Raw genomic sequence first — 22,903 nt, 5'->3', positions numbered from 1 at the left:
CTCATATCAGAGAAAAATGAATCCTATTAGTTTCATTTTTATACTCCTTTAAGTTGGCTATGTGTCAGTATAACCCTTAGGGAGAGCAATGACTTTGTCTCCTTCATGCTTCCACTCCTTCACTGCTCGATAATTTTCATGAAGACAAGCATAGGGTCAGAAATGTGGTGAAGATGCTATAAATAAAAATGACACAAAATGATAGCTGGGAAGCGTAAACTGGCACATTATCACCAGTCAACATCGGAGCATGGGAAGATGGCTGCGTTATTTCTGGTAGTGACCTAGGCCGCTAGGGAATTGGACACGGTGGGAGCCAGGCCTCTAGGAAGTGGGACACAGGAGAGGTGGGTCGAGATGTGGTGCAGTGAACAGGGAATCAGGCTCCGGATTCTCCCCAAGCCCTGCCACTAGCTTCGGCGAATCATTCCTTCTCTGAACCCACTTTTCCACCAGAATCAAAGGCCGACGCTCCTTATCAACCTTGACTTTCTCCCTAGCTTTGAGATGATGATTCCAAAGGCCTGGGTGTTGATTTACCCGCTCCTTGTAAAACCATGTGGAAATTTCCATTCCCTCCTTAACAAGGGGCATTTAAATTTGACCTGTAGGTTAGCCTCCTCTACTGTTGTTGATTTGAAACCATTTCCCGCATAAGCACAAACTTCAGGCTGTCCCTGAGGAGCAGATTGTGGTCCATTTGTGTGCACGGAGGCACTCCAGGCCTGAGGAACCAGGAAGTTTGCTTGGTCAAGAAGCACGTGGGGACCAGGCGCAATGGCTTGCCCTTGTAATCACAGCACTTTGGGAGTCCAGGAGTTTGAGACCAGTTTGGGCAACATAGCAAAATCCTATCACTACAGAAAGTAAAAATAATTTTCCAGGCATGGTGACAGTGACACATACCCAGAGTCCCAGCTGTTCAGGAGGCTGAGGTGGGAAGATTGCATGAGCCTGGGAGGATGGGGCTGCAGTGAGTCATGATCTTGCCACTTCACTTTAGCCTGGGTGACAGAGTGAGACCTTGTCCAAAAAGAAAGAAAAAAGAAAGAGAGAGAAAGAAAAAAGAAAGAAAGAAAAAGAAGAAATAAATAAAGAGAGAAGAAAGAAAAAAGAAAGAGAGAAGAAAGAAAGAAAGAAAAAGAAGAGAAGAAAGAAAAAGAAGAGAAGAAAGGAAAGAAAGAAGAAAGAGAAAGAAAGAAGAAAGAAAAAGAAAAAAGAAACAGAGAGAGAAGAAAGAAAGAAGAAAGAAAGAGAAGAAAGAAAGAAAGAAAAAGAAAGAAAGAAAAGAAAAGAAGCACATGGATATTCAGTGTATGCTTCTGAAGGGCAGCAAAGCCAAGAGGCTAAAATTCAGATGAGCCAACCCAGCTTTGAATCCTGTCTCTAAGCCTCAGTATCCCCTGCTGTCACACAGAGATATTAGCTGAAAAGGATCAAAACAATTAAAGTAGAGAAAAAGGCTCAAAAGTACTCTTGATGCCAAGATTTGCCACAATGCCTGGAGCACAGGGGCTCTAAACGATGATGCACACTGCGGGGCAGTAGGATGTGTAGGAGAGGGCAGTCAGCTCACATTCCCAAACACCTTTTCAGTCTGAGCAGTGTGCTCCAAGCCTGACATTCCTGATTGTCTTTAAAACTTCTAAAGCTTATCAGGAAGATCTTTCTGTTATCTCATTTCATTTTTCACAATGCCTCTGCCCACTAAGATTCTATTATTTCCATTCCATTTTGTAATAGATGAGGAAATTGGGTAGGAGAGGTAAAGCCCCTTGACCAAGATCATGTAACTCATCATGATGGAGGAGGGATGGAAGTAGGTGTTTACAAAGTATGAACAACTCAGGGAGCCTGAGGCTTTTGCTATCACAGGTCCTTTGCATGAAACATTGGAGAACTTTCTTGAAAGTCAGATGATTAGAGCAGCAAATGGTAGAAGAAACAGTGTGGCGTGGTGCCTAGGAGAAGGCTGGGAGTAGGACAACCGTGGATTAGGTGCTAAATCTGCTGGTTACCGGCCATATGACCTTCATCAACTCTGGGGGCTTCAATTTCCTCTTTTATAAACTAAGAGAGATAAATATAGTTCTTATATCAAATAGTTGAATACGGGAGTTTAGGAAGAGAATGGAAGGTGCTTAGGACAGCAGTAAACCATATAGTATAAATGCTCAGGGATGGTAATCACTGTTGTTACCACCACCACCGCCTCCATCAACATCATCATCATCATCATCATCATCACTACCACCATACCACCATCATCACCATCACCACCATTATCACCCTCACCCACCATCACCACCACCCCAACACCATCACTACCACTGCCTCCACCACCATCAACATCACTACAATCACCCCCGCCACCACCACTGTCATCTCCACCACTCTCACCACCACCATTCCCACCACCGTCATCACCATCATCAACGCCATCACCCCCATCATCACCACCATCACTGTCACCACCACCAGCAACATCAGTCATCACCATAACCCGCTATTACCAGCACCGTTACCACCAACACCATCCTTACCACCAACATCACCACCATCACCACCACCACCATTGTCACCATTACCAGCACCATCAGTATTACTTTGGAGAACCGCAGACTGTCAGGGCTGGAAGGGTCCATGGAGATTTTCTAGTCTAAAAATTATCATTTTACAAAAAGGGAAACTGAGGCCCAGAGACTGGCCCAAGCTTACACAATGAGTTAATGGCAGACCTGGAATGAGAACCAGGGACTCCTAGCTGCCACTCCCATGTTCTTGCCCCTGACATCAGACCATGTGAGAAATCTTGTCAATCAGCACACCCTCTTCACAGGACTCATAGGAAGTGAAAGATTTGAAGATTCTTTCCTCTTCCAAGTGGTCCTAACTCTTCCATTTCCTTGTGGTATGTTTCCATAGTCCATTATCCATTGTGTTTAGACCCTCAGCAGGTATCCGGAGTATGTTTCTAACAAACTTATTTTTGTGTTAGTAAAAGAAATTTGAAAAATGAAACTAACAAGGAAAAAGAAAGTAGGAGTCTCTTTCAAGGGAGTCTCCCTGATCAGTGATTTGGAGCTGGGGCTCTAACACATGAACGTAGAGCTAAGGCAGTGGTGACTCCTACAGAAAATTCTGCCATGGATGTGCTTAAGGCTCTGACATGCTTCCAAAGAACTCCTACGGAATTCTTGAACCATTCGGATGGAATTTTTGCTTCATGGAGTATTTTATAAGCCCTCCCATAAGTCCTGCTGCACTTCTTTGGCTGCTCCCAGAATGTTCATATCAGCTGTGCCTCCTTCTCATGGAATTTTTTCACAAGTCGGATGAAATATGCATAGAAGACCTATGGAGTTCTCAATGAATTTTCATGAAGACCTCTCAGAGTTGCCATGTGATCCTTAATGAATTCTCACAGAAACAGCATGGAATTCTTACTTGGAATAGTCCCCTAGCTTCCATGGAATTCTTAACTAACTCTCATGGCATGCTAATAAAATTCCGAAGACATGTTCACAGAACTTGCATTAAGTTATCTTAGAAACCACATATAGGACTCCAAGAAAACGTGCAGAATTCCTTGGGAACAAAATCAAACGAGTCTCCAAACTATCGAAGATAAGACGGGTCCAGTCCTTGGGGTCACATTGTCCAAGGATTCATAGAATGGGCATCTTCACTAAATGTGGTAGGAAGGCAGGCAGCAGATGTGTCTCAAGCTGTAACTCTGATTTGAGCAGCAGGGAAGAAGCAGGTCTTCTCAACTAAGATGAGGGATTTTCTCATCAAATATTTTCCCAGTGCACTTTGTACCGTCACTTGCCAAAGCCAGCTCCACACTGGGCCTAGCAGCCATTGAACGAAGCATCTCCATCCAGTCCTTTATGTTATTAACCTATCCCCGGCCCCTCCCCTTGGAGCCTTGGGTTCACTGTGGATGTTCTCCCAATCATTAATTAAGCCCGAGTCAATTAAGAGCCCTGGATGCTGGCACATAATGGGTACCCTCTATTGATGTAACATAATTCTTTTCAGGTTGGAATACAGAGACGTGCAGGGCTGGATTTTCATCGAACCCACCTCAGAGCCTGCTGTTACAGGACAATACCCCGGGTTTTGCAAGTCAGCCTTTGAAGAAACTGGATCCCAAGGGGCTCGGCATGGGGCACAGTGCTGCCCCGGGAAGTCAGGGAGGCAGCCAGGCAGCACTACCCCACCTGCAGCACACAGGCATCTGCCAGGGCCTGGCCTGCTCCGAGCCCGCCTGGCCCTGTCCCAAACTCTGGGCCTGGGAGCCGAGGCCCAACAAGCTGGTTAAGGCAGCCAGCACGGAGGGTCCTTGGCCTTCATGCCTGGTTTTCTGAGCAGCCCTGGATGAGCCTCTGGAGCCCCGTGAGCTCTTCTCCACTCTAAGCTGGGCTGACTCCAGCTGGTTCCTGAGGACTCAACTCATGACAGCTGTTCCCCAGGGAAGCCCAGGGTAAGCTCAGTGGCCCTGCTTCATGCTTTCAGGACCCCTGGCATGAATCACAACTCAAGCTCATTAAGTGTGGAATGAATCATTTAGGGGCCAGGCTCCCAGCAGGGCAGAGACTCTGCCTTTTTTACTGCCAATTCCACAGCGCCATGGCCGTGCCCGGCACACATGGGGATGCGATAGATGTTTGTTGAATGAATGAATGATGACAATCCCAACAATGCCATGATAGTTATAAAAATAGTGGCTAACGCTTAAGGAATACTTTCCATGCCTGGCTGTAGTCTAAGTCTTCCCATGCATTATATGCATTTGAGAAAACAACGAATACACATGGAATGCCCTGGAGTGGAATATTTATAAGCATAAACTAATACTAAGTGCCCACTGTGTGTCAAGCACTGCACTTGACACTTTTTTTTTAATCATTCAAGGTTGAATTTGCTGGATGAGTTTCTTTTCAGGCAGTCGGGCAGACTGTGGCTAGTTCCTGAGGGTATGTGTTGTTCTGAAATTAGTAAGAACCCAGAGTCAAAATCAGTATCAATGATACTCCCAAATTCCCTACCTCGTTTTATTCTTTAATGCTTACATTGGGTTCTTGGGAGGCTGGAAAGGGAGGACTCCATTTCTGCAGCCTCTGTGATGGAGGGTGGGCCAGAAAGAAGCTGTGCTGTTGGGAAAGCTCTGGGTCAGTGGCTGCCACGACCCTGGAAAAAGGAGAGAGTGTGAGCCCTGGTGTTGGAGGCAGCAGGGCTGGCCACTCAGCCTCTGAGCCTGGGCTTACGTCCTTTGCAAGAGGAAGGAAGTGATGCTAAGTGTACCAACTCCAGATCCTGGAGGAATGCAGAGGCTCACCATTTCTTACTGCCTTCACGATGGTTACCACACCACCTGTCACCTGGACTTAATGTCCTTAATCATTCTCTTTCAATGGCCTCACCTTTTAAATACTCTAATCTCATCCCAAGAAATGTTATCAGTGAAATCACAGTTTGGACATGTGTGGCAAAGATTGATATATTTTCCACAAAAATCACTCTTCCCTTCTTCCCTGTGGAAGAACCTCTGATTTCTTTGCTGGTGACAGAGTTGCTGGGATTAAAGATAGCTTGTCCTGGCTTCTCTAGAAGGAAGTATGTGTTTTTTGTTTTTATAAATGTTTTCAGAGATGAGGTCTTGCTATGTTTACCAGGCTGGTCTCAAACTCCTGGCCTCAAGTGATCCTTCAGTCTCGGCCTCCCAAAGTGTTGGGATTACAGTCATGAGCCTCCATGCCCATCTCACTAAGTGTGGTTTCATAACTTGTCCTCACCAGTGGGATATAAGTGTCAGTTAAAGGAGAGGAATGTATTTTTCTCCTTTCCTGTTCTCCTTCCTGTTGTCTGAAATGTGGGCATAATAGCTGGAGCAGCAGCAGCCAGATTATACCATGAGGTGACCTTGAGAATGGAAGCCCTGCCTAGCAGAGCAACAAAATAGAAAGAGATGGACCTTGGTCTCGTGGCACGCTGTTTTAGTCTGTTTTCACATGGCTATGAAGAACCATCTGAGACTGGGTAATTTATGAAGAAAAGAGGTTTAATTGACTCACAGTTTCACAGACTTAACAGGAAACACGACTAGGAGGCCTCAGGAATGTCACAATCATAGTGGAAGGCAAAGGGGAAGTAAGGCATGTCTTACCACGGTGACAGGAGAGAGACAATGAAGGAGGAGTGCCACTTTTAAACCACCAGATCTCATGAGCACTCACTATTGTGAGGACGGCATGGGGAATCCACCCCTATAAGCCATCCAATCACCTCCCACCAGGCCCTCCTTCAATATATGGGAATTTCAATTTGATTTTTTTTTTTTTTTTTGAGACGGAGTTTTGCTCCTGTTACCCAGGCTGGAGTGCAATGGCGCGATCTCGGCTCACTGCAACCTCCGCCCCCTGGGTTCAGGCAATTCTCCTGCCTCAGCCTCCTGAGTAGCTGGGATTACAGGCACGTGCTACCGTGCCCAGCTAATTTTTTGTAATTTTTAGTAGAGACGGGCTTTCACCATGTTGACCAGGATGGTCTTGATCTGTTGACCTCGTGATCCACCCGCCTCGGCCTCCCAAAGTGCTGGGATTACAGGCTTGAAGATTTGGGTCTGAACACAGAGCCAAATCACATCATTCCATGATTCCCCTGTCCCCTCCCAAATATCATGTCTCTTTTACATTTCAAAACACAATCATGCCTTCCCAGCAGTCGCCCAAAGTGTTAACTCATTTCAGCATTAATCCAAAAGTCCAACTTCAAAGTCTCATCTGAGACAAGGCAATTCCCTTCCACCTGTGAACCTGTAAAATCAAGAGCAAGTTAGTCACTTCCAAGATGCAATGGGGATGCAGGCATTGGTTAAATGTTCCCGTTCCAAATGGGAGAAATTGGCCAAAACAAGGGACCTGCAGACCCCATGCAAGTCAGAAACTCAGCAAGGCAGTCATTAAATCTTAAAACTCAGAAATGATCTCATTTAACTCCATGTCTCATATCCAGGGAACGCAGATGCAAAAAGTGGGCTCCCAAGGCCTTGGGCAATTCCACTTTTGTGGCTTTGTGGGGTACAGACCCCGAGGCTGCTTTCACAGGCTGGCATTTAGGGCCTGTGGTTTTTCCAGATGCAGGGCGCAAGCTGTCAGTGGATCTACCATTCTGGGGTCTGGAGCATGGGGGGCCCTCTTCTTACAGCTTCACTAGACAGTCCACCAGTGGGGACTTGTGTGGGTGCTCCAGTCCCACATTTGCCCCCTGCACTGCCCTAGTAGAAGTTCTCCATGAGGCTCCACCCCTGTAGCAGACTTCTGCCTGGGTATCCAGGTATTTCCATACATCCTGTAAAATCTGGGCAGAGGCTCCCAAACCTTAACTCTTGTATTCTGTGCACCCACAGGCCCAAAATCACGTGGAAGTCATCAAGGCTTAGGCCTTGCACCCTCTGAAGAAATGGTCAAAGCTGTACCTTGGCTCCTTTTAGCCGTGGCTGCAGCTGGAGCTACTGGGACAAAGGGTGCAGTGTCCTGAGGCTGCACAAAACAGTGGAGCCCTGGGCTTGGTCTAGGAAGCCATTTTTTCCTCCTAGGCCTCCAGGCTTTTAATGGGAGAGGCTGCCATGAGGTCTCTGAAATGCTCTGGAGACATTTTCCCCATTGTCTTGCCTATTAACATTCCACATCTCTTTACTTATGCAAAGTTCTATAGCCAGTGGCTTGAATTTCTCCCCAGAAAATTAATTTTTCTTTTCTAGCACACGGTCAAGCCTCAAATTTACCAAATTTTTATGCTCTGCTTCCCTTTTAAACGTTAAGTTCCAATTTCAGATCGTCTTTATGAACTCACATGAACATATATTTTTAGAAAAAGCCAGGTTACCTTTTGAATGCTTTGCTGCTTAGAAATTTCTTCCACCAGATGCCCTAAATCATCTCTCTCAAGCTCCACAGGTCTCTAGAGCAGAGGCTAAATGCTGCCGGTCTCTTTGCTAAAGCATAGCAAACGTGATCTTTACTCCAGTTCCCAGTAAGTTCCTCATCTCTGGAAACACAATCATAGCGGAAGGTGAAGGGGAAACAAGGCATGTCTTACCATGGCAACAGGAGGGAGAGAGAATGAAGGAGGAAGAGACACATTTAAACCATCAGAACTTGTGGGAACTCACTCACTGTCACAAGAACAGCACAGCGGAAACCACCCCTATGATCCAATCACCTCCAACCAGGCCCCTTCTCCAACACTAAGGATTACAATTTGAGATGAGAGTTGGGTGGGGACACAGAGCCAAACCAAATCACATGCCATGCCAGCCCCTGACTTACAGCAGAGGAGAAATAAACTTCCTGTTGAAGTCCACTAGTTTCTGTTGTTGTTTTCTTTATTTTTTGTTTTGTTGTTTGCAGTGAAAACTATTTCTTATGTAATACACTAGAAATAGTTTTAACGCATATTAAAATAAATGCAAATGTATTCACAGTTTTAAAAGTTCATTTACATATCACCAACCATGTTACACAGGTTGCCCCCAGTGCAATGCTACTTTAGGAAACACTGACATCACGTGTCTTAGTCTATTTGAGCGCTATAGCAAGATACCATAGACTGGGTGGCTTAGACAAGAAACACATCTCACAGCTCTGGAGACTGGGAAGTCCAAGATCAGGGTACCAGTTGGTGTGGTGTCTGGTGAAGGTACTCTTCTGGTTTGTGGACTATCTTCGTATTATGTCCTCATTCAGTGGAGAGAAACCTATTCTGTCTTTTTCTCCTTTTATAAGAGTGAAATCTATCATGGGGGTCCCATCTCCATGACATCATCTAACCTTAACTAGCTCCCATTGGCCCCACCTCCAAACACCATCCCACTGGGGATTAGGATTCAATACACACATTTTGAGAGGACACAAACATTCAGTCCACGATAAATGAAAAAAACTTAAAAATGATCACGTAGCCCACACATCTCAGGCCCCCTCCCTCCAGGTGGCCTTGGTTTTGCCCAGCTTCTGATATATAGAAGGTAGTGGGTCATGCTTTTCACGAGAAAAGAAAGGGGGCAAAGGTGCATTGAAAATCCATATGAAGCCACGGCCCCTCTGCCCCCTCCCAGGAATAACAGATCCCTCCATCTCCATGCTTGGGCGTGACAATAATCTCAGAATTGACCCTGAAGGGGCTACATAAGGTTCATGCCCAAAGCCAACAGTCACGAGTTCCAGTCACAAGTTCCAGTCATGGGTTCTACCAATGCCTCCCTGTGTGACCTTGGACAGGGTCATTGATCCAACTGAAATCAAAACATTCAATTCAATTCTCCAAATATTTCCTTGTTGCTTAGTATGTGTCTGGTGCTCATGCTTTATGCTGGGATCCTTGCCCTTGAGGAGAGTAGAGTTTAACTGGGCGTAGACTTGGCCTTGAGAAGATCAGGAAGACAGAAACTGAACACAGGCCTCTGTTCAGAGGGCAGCATCTTCATCTGGGTTCCTGGAGACAAGAGTTCAGCATCAGAATTTACTCGACAGGTGATCTTGGGAAGTGCTTGTCTTACCCTCTCCATGCCTCAATGCCCTAATCTATAAAACTGGCATAATAAAAGTGCTGTCCCCTATTCAGGGTGCTGTGAGTTCTTAAGAATTAGTGCACTGGAGCTGCACAGGAGACCCAGTTGTGTGCAACCCCTCCCAATTCCCTGTCAATGACCTCATGTTGACAGCTTGAGATCCACCATGATGGGCAGTGGGCTTATTTACACCATGGAGGGGAAATGCTGGGGATCGGAGTTCTGTCTCCAAGAGCTGGTTGTCGAACATTTCCCAGCTTGCCATTGATTTCACACAGGACAGTGCCTAGTACAAGGCGCTTCACACTTAGTCAACAACAATTGTTAGAGAACAGTGAGGGTCACATGGAGCCCAGGCCTGGGGCACAGAGGACATAGCCCCAGGGACACATTCTCCACTCCAGGTCACGGTTCAATCCTTTCGTCCACCTTGAATCTCAGAACTTCTGCTGGCCTACAAGGACACAGTCAAAGGGCAAGACAGCCCTATTCCTGTGCTAAAGTAGATGAATTCATTGCTGTCTGCCAAACACCACAGTCTCTGTTCAAAAGTAACGATGCTTCCAAGCAGATAGTAGCTTTTGTTCCTGCTTTTGCTGGTCATTAAAACTAGTCCCCGTTCTCCAGCCCCGTAACCTGGAACAAGTCACTTGACCTCTCTGTGCCTCAGTTTCCTCATCTGTAAAATGGGAATGAAAGTAGCATTACCAAAGCGCTCGGCATGCAGTCAGTGCTGGGGAAAGTTTACTGCTGTTCAGGTAACGGGATGTCGACATCAACAGGGCCCTCACATAAAGGATGCCTGAGTCACTGTTTGTATTTCTCTCCACACATAGCTGCTCTTCAACGAATCGGATGAGACCTTTGCACCCATTTGAAAGCTGCACAGTGGGAGGTGCTGAGATTCTATAGCTCTAGCTGAGGTCATAGTAAAGGTGAGAACTTCTCCATCCAGCCCAAGTCCAGACCCTGCATAGGGGAGATTGCAGGGGGTCTGAAAAAGGATGAGGAAGGGTGTTCGCAGTGAGGGACCGGCGATTCATGTTTATATCCTAGGGCACAGGCTACTAGCTGAGGTCACAGTAAGGTCAGTGTGGGAGCTGGGGAGCCTCAGCCCCTCGCATACCCCACCCCACCACCTGGTCCTAACTCCTCACCCACACACGGGTTGGCTGCCTCCGACCAACCCGCCATTTCAGTCCCTTCCCAGCTGAGAGGCTGCCGGCCCCAAATAACTTCTGCATCCCCTCCTCCCAGCGGGAGCCTCAGAAGTCAGTGGCTCAGACAATTGCACTTGCCTTTCTCTCTCCAAAGAGGGATCTGCATTGGGAGCCCTTTGAAAGGGCTGTGATTACATCTTCATTTGTGGGTAATGGGATTAGCACGAGTATGGCAGAGCCTCCCTGCGGCAGTGGGGATTGTCAGGCCTGCCCCTGAGGGCTGGGGAAGAGGAGCCCCTGGTTGCTCTGAGCTGCCAGGAGCTGGCCACTGCCCCAGAGGAGGGGGCAGCTCAGTGCTGGGACACAGGGCTGGAAAATGGAATTAGCTCCACCCCAGTGCACAGAGGCTGGCTGTCTCGCTCGGCCCCAAATCCTCAGTGGATGGAGAGGATCTCTCTGAAGAGATATGAGCGCGCGCGCGTGTGTGTGCGTGTACACGTGTGTGTGTGTGTGTGTGGTGCGGTGTCTTTTGTGCCTTTAGCCCCCAGCTATCCCCTTCTGGAGGCACTCAGACAAGTGGAGTCACCAGGTTCAGGTCTCTCACAGGTTACGTCCAATTTCCTGCCTCCCATGTGCCTGACCCAGCAGTACTTACAGGCACGCACACCACAGTGACCCCTTGAAACCTGGCTTCTGAGATAGACATAGTGTTGAGGACTCTACCCACGTCATTCATACAATGCTCATCACACACTGTGAGGCCACGGCGGGCCTTGTCCCCATCTGGCATAGGAGGGACTCAGGCCTGGGGCCAACTGACCCTGGAATGCGGGATCTCCTGGTCGCCCGGAGGCCCCACAGCAGTTCTGTTTAATCCCGGCTAACACTTTGTGTGTTTGCTTGATACTTTCTTGAAGTATCCTCACTTTTAAACATTTAAATTTATTATTTTTCCAACTTTTTATTTTGAAACTTTTCAAACCTACTAAAGAGTTGCATGAATAATAATGTGCACATTGATAGGGCCTTTATTTAGAGTCAAGATTCACTGGGTGCTAATGCAGGTATTTGCTTTTTTCTCTGTCTCACTCTTCTCTCTCTCTTTGCAGGTGCATATATATGTATTTATGTGTATGTGTATATTTGCAGATACGTGCACAGTATGTACAGCAGTGCCCCCTTATCCACAGGGGATATGTTCCAAGACCCCCAGTGGCTACCTGAAACCTCAGATAGTACCCAATCATACATATACTATGTTTTATTCCTACACACATCTAGGATAAAGTTTAATTTATAAATTAGGCGCACTCAGGTTTTAACAACTAACAATAAGATAGAACAATTATAATCGTCTACTATAATAAAAGTTATGTGAACGCTTTCTCTCTCTCAAAGTATCTTCTTATACTGCTCTCCCTCTTCTTCTTGCGACGACATGAGATGACAACACGCCTGTGTGATGAGATGAAGGGAGGTTAGGCTGCTGTTACCTTCTGACGCTGCTTTGGGAGGAGGAACACCTGCTTTGGGTGATCCTGTGTCACGGAGACAGGGTGATGTCAGCGGCTGGATGTCAGGAGCAGACAATGTCGATGAGTGACAGCAGGTAGTGTCTCCAGCGTGAACCCACTGGACAAAAGACGATTCATGTCCTGGGCAGGATGGTGTGGGCCAGCATGAGATTTCATCACAGCCACTCAGAATATAGCAACATTTAATATTTATCAATTGTTTATTTCTGGAATTTTCCATTTCGTATTTTCAGACCAGGTTGACTGAGGTTAACAGAAACCACGAAAGCGAAACCATGGATAAGGGGGACTGGTGTATGTGTATGTATTTTTTGTGAACCGCTTGTAGACAAGTGTGAGACAAGCATGAATTGTCTCCTGAATACTTCAGCGTGAATCTCCTAGATTGAGGGCTTCTTATACATAACTACAACAATGCTTTGCACACAGGAAATTTAACATCAATTCAATTATATCATCTGCTTCTTAATCCGCATTCAGCTTTCCTCCCAATTAACCCAATTGCTTTCCTTAGATCCTTTTTCTAAAGATGATCCAGGTGATCATCAAGGATCATACGTTGCACTTACTGATCATTTCTCCAAGATGTGATCTGAAGAACTGAAAGCAAACTGAATGAAAGGACTCTCCCTCCCTTCCTGGCTGCAGAATGCTGTGTCAGCACGCAGAGAAAATCAACACTCACGTGGGACGCCTTCCAGGAACCTGCCCACTGAGGTTGCTTCCAAAAGTCAGTGCAAAGCTAGCTCTCCTCCAGATCCTGTCTGCGGGCAGTCACACTGGCTTTGGTCTCCTGTTGTGTTCAATGAGGGGAGTCACAACCTCTGTGTGTTCCAGTTTCCTCATCTGTGAAAATGGAAATAAACATATCTGCTGAGCAATGTTACTGACATGTAATTGAAGCTCAAAGGGAGCAACCCCTTTCCCTTCCCCTCGCCATCCCATCCCGATTTTGTTCAGAGCAGCAATGAGCCCTGTGGAATCATTGTGATTGGTCTGGGCAACTCTGGCTGTCCAGTCAGTCTTTGCTGGAAGCCCACTTCTCCAGCAGCCCTTGCAGCCAGGGTTGGCTGTGCGGCCACTATAATAAGTGAGGTTTAAGGGGAAGTCTTCTGAGACAGCTGCCTCTGGGTCCCTTTTTCCTTTGCTGATATAATAAGAAAGCACTTGAGGAAATGTGCCACCCCTTCCTTCCTTCCTGCCTCCCTCCTTTGAACTGGGTTGTGATGCCTGGAGCTGTAGCAGCCATCTGTGACCATAAGCATCATCTTATCTATTTGCAAAGAGTAGGTAGCTTAACAAACTATTAGGACTCAACCTCTTCAAAGCACAGATGAGAATAAAACTACGCCTACATGATACTTACCAGTTATTTCATCTTCTCCATTTGACAGAGGACCATTAGGACAAAGAGCCAACTGGTGGAGGATGACAGAAGAGAAAGCCGAATATAGCCTGGCTCCATGACACCAATACTCAGCCATTGCTCTCTCCAGTCCTAAACCGCCACTTCCCACTTCTCGTGGAAAAGAAGTGCTTCTTTATCACTTCAGCTACTGTTGAAAGCATTCCTAATTGATATAACTTCCAAGAAACTTCTAGATGCAGTGAAAAGTGCAAGGCATATGGGACTAAACACACCTGGGTTTAAAGGTAAGAGGTGGCCTCTAATTAGGTGCATGGGCCAAGATGCATTATGTCGCCTCTCTCAGTCCAAATGTCTCAGCTACCAAAAAAATAAACCCACAAACAAAAAGGTCCGAGACATGCTGTGAGGCTAGACAGACATACTCATAGGCCTATATTTATCCAATTGTGTTCTGTTCATTCAATGAACATTGTAATGAGCACCTAGTATGCTCTAAGTACTGTTTCAACACTGCAGGTATCACAGTGAAATAGACCAAGTCTTTCTTCTCATAAACTTACATTCTGAAGTTCCCTTTGAGTTTCAGTTACATGCCAGTAACATTGCTCAGCAGATACGAGTATTTCATTTTCATAGATGAGGAAACCAGGGCTCACATAAGCTGTGACTCACCCACGCGGCTGCCCTGCTCGCAGGTGGTGGCGCCAGCGTCCACTCCTGGCCTGGGTAACTGCAGCGTGCACCCGCTGCTGCCTAGGGATAGAGCACATGAAACATTTGTGCATCGCCACCGTTTTGCCGCTGTAAAATGCTCTGGAGGAAAGACAATGCCATTTCCAACTCCTTTTGGAAATGTGTTTCTCATTCTGATCCCATTTTATCAGATACATGAACTGGATTATCTGGAGGACGAACAGGCTCAATGGTGCATTATCAGCTAATAACCTTTGCTTTCAACTTCTCAGACCTAGTGGAATTGCCATGCTAAGAGAGCCCTGGCCCAACCTGGCGCAGAGCATGCCCTCCTGTTTATGTGTATTACCCCCTTCTTTTTAAGGCTCCCTGAGCCTCAAAAACCCAAATGCAGTCTTTCCCTCCGCAGTCAGGGAGAGCAGAGGAGAACTCCACTTTTTAGAATGTCTACCAATGTGGCGGCCGCTGTCTCTACCCACCTCATTTAATCCTCAGGTCGACTCTGGGAGGTAGGGGGTCATTCATTCTATTTTATACATGGAGAAACTGAGGCTTGAGGAGCAACTTGCTCAGGGTCACACAGCCCAAACCTGTTTGTGGTTCTTTGTTTAGCATCTGTCGATCTGTCTCCCAGAATGACTGAGAGCTCAGAAACCAGGTCTGTTTTATTTATCACTAAATCCCCTTAGTTCGGGGTCTGGCGCTTAATATGATAAATGTTTGTAGGACTGAAACGTGCACTCTAGAACCTCTTGCTGCGTGAGGGCCTATGTGGCTACGATTCTAAAATTCTCCAACTTGTTCACCTTAGCCTGAGAGGGGATGTGTGAGGCATAAGACTGAGAAGAAAGGAGACTCACGTTGAGAATAAATGGGAAGCCCAGGCTAACGTGGGACAGACAAGGCTTCCCCATCACGGCCCAGGGCTGCTTCCTTGGAGCCTCTGCAGTTTTCCATCACACACACAAACCAAAGCTTGGCATTGTTTTCCAAAAGTAGGCAAAGTGTAGAAGGGAAGCATCGAGTGAGTTGCAAACTCCAGGTAAACCCCTTTCCTTTTTGGGGCCTTATTTTCCCTATTGGTAAAGTCGAGGAAGTTGAATTCCTAGACTCAATCTTCTCTCTACTCAAAGATCCTTCCCAGAGCTGAGATTGCTGGGCTTCTTTCCAGGCACCATCAGGTAAAAATGCAGCACTCTAGCTTAAGACACTTTCATCGTGTCTATTTGCAAAGGGTAGGTAGCTTAACAGACGATTAGGAATCAACCTCATTAATGTACAGATGGGAATAAAACTACGCCTACATGATGCTTACCAGGAATTTCAGCATCTCCATTTGACAGATGGGCAAACTGAAGCACAGAGAAGATGCATTTGCCTACGGTGTCAAGCTACGAAGCGGCAGAGGCTGACCCTCAGAGTCCCCGCATCTAACTGCCTTACCGTGCCACCTTACAGTCTGGTCTCTGCTACGTGCTGGACCTGGGGCCAAGATTTTCCACAAAATATTTCTCACTGATCTCTCCAGATAGGAAGACACTGCCATCATCTCTGCTTTCAAAGAAAGTAAGTGGTGCTTACACAGGAAGCAAAAATGGTGGAGCTAGAACTAGGGTTTCCCCTGTGAGTTCGATGCTCATGTCCCTGAAGATGGCATTAAGCAGCCCAACTTGGGTTGCAAGCCCTGCTCTTCCACTCAGCTCTGTGACAGCAGGAAAGTTGCTAAACCTCCCTGATATTAAGTTTTTCCATTCTCAGCAAATTCTCCCATGGCTGTGGAACGCAATCCTTTGAGCTTAGTCTTTGAGATAAAAGAGAGACTTCCCTGGCTTATTCTTTGTAGTGAGGCTGATGTGCCAAAGGATGGAGGAATACACACACTGGATCCAGGCACTATTTCCTTAAGTCTCTTCCCTCCCCGCCAACCCCAGTCCTTGAAGTGAGGGAAGCTGGGGCTGGGCACCTCTGCTCAGACCACTCTATGTGAGGACAGAGGGGTCATTACCAGCCTGCCAAGGATTTAAGGGCAAGAAGCCTCCTGCATCCCTGATCAAACACACATTTACTCCCCAAGCTGCAGGGTGTGTGGAATGCCAGACCGTTGTACTGAAGTACCCAGCATCTCCTGATCCAACCCAAAACACTTAGAGAGGACTGATACTGGAGGATGTAGACATGGGGAGTATTCGCTCCCATTTGCAGGGAGCGTCCCACGCTTTGCTTATACAGCATCATCCTTTGAGCTCGGTGGTATGCCATCTGCTTTACAGCTGAGGATACGGACCCTGAGAGATCATTTCCGTATCACATCGTGGTGCAGGATGGAGTTCATCAGTTATCCCATCTTTAGATCCTGGCTGTCCCTGCCAAACTGCAGGTTGTAACTGGTGGATGTGCTGGGCTGTGAACCTAGGTGTGGGCTGCCAGAGATGAGACTGTGTTCAATTCATGTTTATATCCCGGGCACAGGCTTGGCAGACAGTAGGTGCTCACTGAGCGTTCACTGGATGGATAAATGAGGGATGAATGCACAAATGAGTGCCTGAGCTCCTAGGGTAGTGACTAGTTACTCACCATGCCCACTTCCTCTTCCCTGGGCAGCCAGCTGGACTGCGTTCCCCAGCCTCCCTTGCAGTCTGGCCAATGGACTATGGGGAGGCATTAAAGGCCCCATTTCTAAGGTTGGACCATGAACACCTTCCATGTGATCCTCTGTGTTTTTCCCCATGTTGTCTAGCCATATGCAGAGGATCCATCTAATAGCTCAGAGACTCAAGGATGGTGGAACGACAGGTGGAAGGAGCCTCCATGCCTGAGGCACTGCCTGGAGGAAGGCTGCTGGCAAGCACCTGCATGGAGCTGTGACTTGGCCAAGAAATAAACGTCCACAGCGTGAAGCAATGAGTGACGAGGTTGTTGGCAACAGCATTAGGCTGCCTTCGCTAATCTTGGAGTTGGAAGAGAAAACTTCTGCTAGAATCAGAGGCTCTCAGGGTTGGAAAGTACCTTGGACATCCCAAAGGTGAAGTTTCCACCCAGTGCAGGAATCTCTTTATAACATGTCTGCCTACAGTTCTTCCAGCCAGATTCACACCCCCCCAGTGACGGGGAGCTCACTCCCCCAGAAGCTTCTTTCTCTGTCTTTGGACTGCCCTGGCTGCAGGAAGAGACTTCCTAACCCTAAGCCCTGCCTCCTGTTGTCTTTCTCATCTTGATCTCCCTCTTAATCCCTCAGAGATGAAGCTGGCTTTTCCTTCTTACACGTAGTTGAAGGCAGAGATCAAATCCTCCTGAGGGACTCCTCACTCCTTCATTCAACAGGTCTGTGCTGAGCCCCTCCCACCTGCCAGGCCCTCCCCAGGCCAAGCCTCACCAGCTCTTCACTGTTTCCCTCTGGGCATGGTTTTAGGTCCCGCTCCTTTTTTAAAATAATCATTTCCTATGGATATGAGAGATGAGACTCTCTTCAGCTCTATTCCTGGCATTGGCCTTAGTGGAAAAACTCACCTAAATAAATAAATAGCATTTCCCAAATGGCCACCTGTGCAGTGCTAAGTATCCTTTATTGCATTTCATGCTCACAGAGATCCTATGGAGTATGCATTGTGTTACCCCCATTTTACAGAAGGGGAAACTGAGGTCAGAGAGGTGACTTGACTTGCCAGAGGACCATAACTAGAAAATGGCAGCAGGAATTTGAAATCTAGGTGTGTCTGACACCAGAGCCCAGGCCCAGCCTTTCAGGTGGTGGGGAGAGGCCCCAGGCCCGAAATAGCCAGGTATGAAGAACCGGGCTTAGCCATAGTGGCCTTCAAGCGGTAGGGCGGGCTCACCCCTAGGAGCAGCTGCCCAGCGCACACTGATGCTCTTTGGCAAGCCTGGCCACACGTTGGAGGCTATGACTCCTCTCTGGGCACATGGGAGCTGGCGTTACAGGAGGAACAATGAGGTCTGTGCTATTGCTGTTCCTTGTGTCCGAATTGGTTAAGGGAAGCTCAGAGTCTGGTGGGGCCAACTGCTCGACTGACCTCTGCTGACCGGAAAGTTGCTAACATATGTCCCTAATCCAACCCGCCAGCCACATGCCAGGCACTGGGATTTGGAAGCCACTCTGAGGGCCTGCTGGCTTTGGATAGGAGGACCCAACTTACTGGGGCTGTGTGCCTACTACGTGCCAGGGGCTCACACACCAGATTTTACTTTATCCTCACCACAGGCCAGAGAGGTGGATTACACTATACCTACTTTGCAGAAGAGGAAACTGAGGCTCAGAAAAGTGAAGTCAGTGGTGTAGACAGACCAAGGCAGAAGAAATGGGATCAGTTTACACTCAGGCGGATCTGGGTTTGAATTCCAGGTTTGAATTCCATGTTCCTCCCGTGCTGTGATTTTCCAGTCTCCTGGCTAGGAGAGATTTATAAATGGTTTCTCCCTCGCCCCTCACACCTCATCCACCACGTGGGCAGGGCCCCACTGCACCATGAGCTTTGTGAGGGCAAGGATTGACCCAGTTAACCCCTCTGTTCCCATGGCATGCTGGAGAGGCTCAGGAAACGGTGAGTGAATGGGACTCCAGGTGTTTAATGCAGAGAGTGCAGGAGCAGGAAGACTGGGGAACACAGGATAGGAGGAAGCAGAAGAGTAAAAGGGCAAAAGAGAGGGAGAAAGTCAACCAGAAGCAAGCCTGGAGGGGAAATGGGTCATGATCAAAGGAAGAGATAGAAGAGGAAGACCTTCAGCAGAGGGAGGGCCTTAGCCTCAGCAGGAGAATCGAGATAGCATCCCAGCTAGTAAGGTAATGGGCTCACTGTTGCTGGAGGTGTGCAAGCAGGGCTGCATGAACCTGTGTCTGGGAAGTCCTGGGGTGGATTCCAGGAATGGCTGCGCAGGCTTCTCCTACCTCCGAGAGACCGAGGTCCTGATCAGATAACCACCCTCCTCTTATACACAAGCATTTACAGGGCTCAGTTGTCATCTCTCACACACTCTGAAGGAAGGTAGAAAGTGCCAGAATTATAGGGTTAGAGTTGTAGGTGCTCTATCCTTGACCCTGAACTCTCGGAAACCCAGGCAGAGGAGAGCTGTGAAGCGGATGAAGGCTGCTCAGCGCCAGCAGAGGATCGGGTCTGCATTCCTCCCTCTGAAATCAGGGGGGACCATCAGTGGTCTGGGCCCTCCCAGTCCTCTCCCTCCACACTCCGTGGAAGCCCCACGCAGGCCTAAGCTCAGCCCCAGCCAGTCCCTCCCCTCTGCTCCACTCCCCGAGTAGCCACGGGGTGGCTGCACAGCGTCTGTTGTGGTTCTTTGCTTGATGCCACGTCCACATACCTCTGTTAGCACCGTGAAGCCAGCGCCAAGTCTCCTTCTTCCCACCTGGAGTGTGACCTGGCACAAGACAGACAGACACTCAAGGAACATTGATAAACTCATGGAGCCTCCATGACCCATTTCCCCTCCAGGCTTGCTTCTGGTTGACACTTTCCAACCACTGGTTGGAAATTGTCAGGCGTGGTGGCAGGCATCTGTGAATGTTCCAGGGCGCCACGCCTGTGGGGTGGGCAAGGAGGAAGCAGGCTGAGCAGAAGAAGGCGTGGAATTGCAGTGCAGGTCCCCCAGGGCTTTGTATCAGGGATGACCCTTCAGAGGTGTCCCAGTTAGGATGAGAGGCCAGGACTTGATGCCCAGTTGGGCAGGCCCTGGATGGAGGTGACCCTGGAAAGGGGCGTGAGTTTGGATAACTCCAGCCCAAGTCCATGTTCAGTTTTCTTCAGCCAAAAAAATCCCCAAAGAGGACTGACAGCTGAGTTCCATCCTCCAGCAGCTGGGGAATCTGGGCAGCACATCACCAGCCCTCGCCACCATGTTGGGTGATTTTCCAGCATGGCCACCTCAGCCACATTGCCAGCCTTTCCCAGCTTTGGTTTCCTCAGCTGCAAAATATGCTAACCAGTGGTTCTCAGACTTTTTGATCTCAGGACCCCTTTGTACCCCTTTTTTTTTTTTTTATCTTGAGACAGTGTCTCACTCTGTCATCCAGGCTAACTCTAGTGCAGTGGCACAATCTTGGCTCACTGTAACCTCCACCTCCCAGGTTCAAGTGATTCTCCTGCCTCAGCCTCCTGAGTAGCTGGGTTCACAGATGCCTGCCACCACGCCTGACTAATTTTTGTATTTTTAGTAGAGACAGGGTTTCATCATGTTGGCCAGGCTGGTTTTGAACTCCCAACCTCAAGTGATCCACCCACCTCAGCCCCTTAAAGTGCTGGGATTACCAGCGTGAGCCACTACACCCGGCCTCCTTTGTACTCTTAAAAATTACTGAGGACCCCTAAATAGCTTTTGCTTATGTTCTAAATCTACCAGCATTTAGAAATTAAAAGTAAAAATATTTTTAAATGTTTATTAAGCCATTCAAAAACAATAATAACAAACCTTGTAAGTGTTAACACAACTTATTTTTATTTAAAAAAATCAGTGAGATGCGTGGCATTGTCTTATATTTTTGCAAAATTTTTAATCTTCTGGTTTAATAGAAGAAAACTGACTTCTTGTATCCACTTCTGCTGTCTGCTGTGAGGGAAGCCGTTTGGCTGGAGTGGGGAAAGAAAACCTGGCCTTGCAGATACGTTGTTGGACGCAGGACAAGTATTTTTATAGGCTTTTCAGATATTTTCTTGATACCACACGAAACTTGACAAGTGGCAGTATAGTATTTTAATGTGGAATCTGACAACACATCAGTGAACATTTTGTTCTTTGTCACATTCAAATCCACTAGTCTGTGTTACACTTTGGATAGACCTTTTGCCTGTGTGAGATTCTGAAACATCATGCATTTGCCATTGGAAAATGCTGGTTCACTGACTTATGATATCTTCCAAATGTTGACACATTTAATTTTAAAACATCGAAAGAAAGCACATTCGCTAATACTGCCATCCAAAAAAGTCTTTTAAATTTGGAGAATAAGCTCACTTATTCTAAACAAGTGATACAAGTTTTCTAAAATTCCAAGTTTTGTTAAAAGCTCAAGTCTCCCTGGCAATAAATACTACTAGCTGTTCACCTCGAAGCGACAGGCTCACTTTGCTCATTCTCAAAAAAATGTCTGCCAAAAACCCAAGTCCTAATAACCATGGTTAGCCTGTCAATCGTTCTTTCAAATAGAAAGGGTGCTCCGTGAAGAAGGCAGTGAGTTCTGCTTACCACTCGAATGACCGCATAACTGTGCGTCTTCCATCTGCAGCGGAAGTGCTTTATGCAGGCTTCCCATTTTGTCACACAGAACGCTCAAAAGATGTTCTCAAAGACTGAGATTTGACAATCACTAATAAATTGTATTGCTTCGTCAAAGACTACGTCTTTATTTGTCACTGAGTGCATGATGGTGAACAGTACCCTATTAGTATACTATAATTTGGGGCCAGCCTTTTGATTCCAGTGAAGCCTTAGCAGTTTTTCCCACTGTTCGATTTGTATCATCAGTGAGAAGTCCGCAGAGTAAAACATAACTTAGTGTTAGCAGTATTGGTATTAATACTAACAGCAGGATACCATATTACTATAACTACGAACACAAGATAAGACCTCAGAGAACTTCCAGGGGTCCACGGGCCATTTGTTGAGAATAACTGATATTTAAAAAGGGTGTGGTATTTGAAGTCGGAGAGACCTGAACTAGAATCCCAAGTCCTACTAGCTGTGTGCTATTGAACAATTCGCTGACCCTCACTAAGTCTCAGCTTGCTCATTCATAAAACGGAGATTATGCTACTGCCTCACAGAGTCCTCTTGGGACTCAAAGGAAACCGTATCTATGAAAGTGCCTGGTTCAATGCCTGGGACATGGCATGTGCTTCATAAATATACCCTTTCCCTCTGTTATGGACTAACTTGTGTCTCCCCACCAATTCACATATTGAATCTTCAACCCTAATGAGACTTTATTTGGAGATGGGGCCTTTATGGGGGTAATAAGTGATAGGTGAGGTCATAAGGGTGGGACCTTAATCTGATAGAACTGGTGTCCTTATGAGAAGAGAGACACCAGGTTTCTCTCTCTCTCTCCTCTCCCCGCTTGCCCTGTGCACCCCCCCACACACACACACACAACACTATGAAAGCACAGAGGAAAGGACACAGTGAGATGACAGACATCTACAAGCCAGGAAGAGAGCCCTCACCAGAAACCAAATTTGCTGGCACCTGATCTCAAACTTCCCAACCTCCAGAACTGTGAGACATTAAATTTCTGTTGTTTAAGCCACCTAGTCCTTAGAACTTTGTCACAGCAGCCCAAGTAGATGAACGCACCCGGTCCCCAAACCCTTCTCCTCCCAAAGTGCTTGTGCTGTTGGTTCATATATTAATAGTTTGAAAGGCCTCTGTTTGCTGGAAAGAACTGGACATGGGCAGATAATATTGGCATTAGAAACTCTGTTCCAAGACAGCCCTTGGGCAAAGCTCCCAGCTTCAAGGATCATGCCTTTCAGGAGATTTCTGATGAGAACTTTCCAAGATGCCAGTGGAAAATCCTGATGCTGGCTATTTGAGAACCATACTGGGAAGA

The sequence above is a fragment of the Callithrix jacchus genome, chromosome 3, assembly GCF_049354715.1.
Source record: "Callithrix jacchus isolate 240 chromosome 3, calJac240_pri, whole genome shotgun sequence".
Lineage (NCBI taxonomy): Eukaryota > Metazoa > Chordata > Mammalia > Primates > Cebidae > Callithrix > Callithrix jacchus.
Note: the sequence above shows the minus strand (reverse complement) of the source record.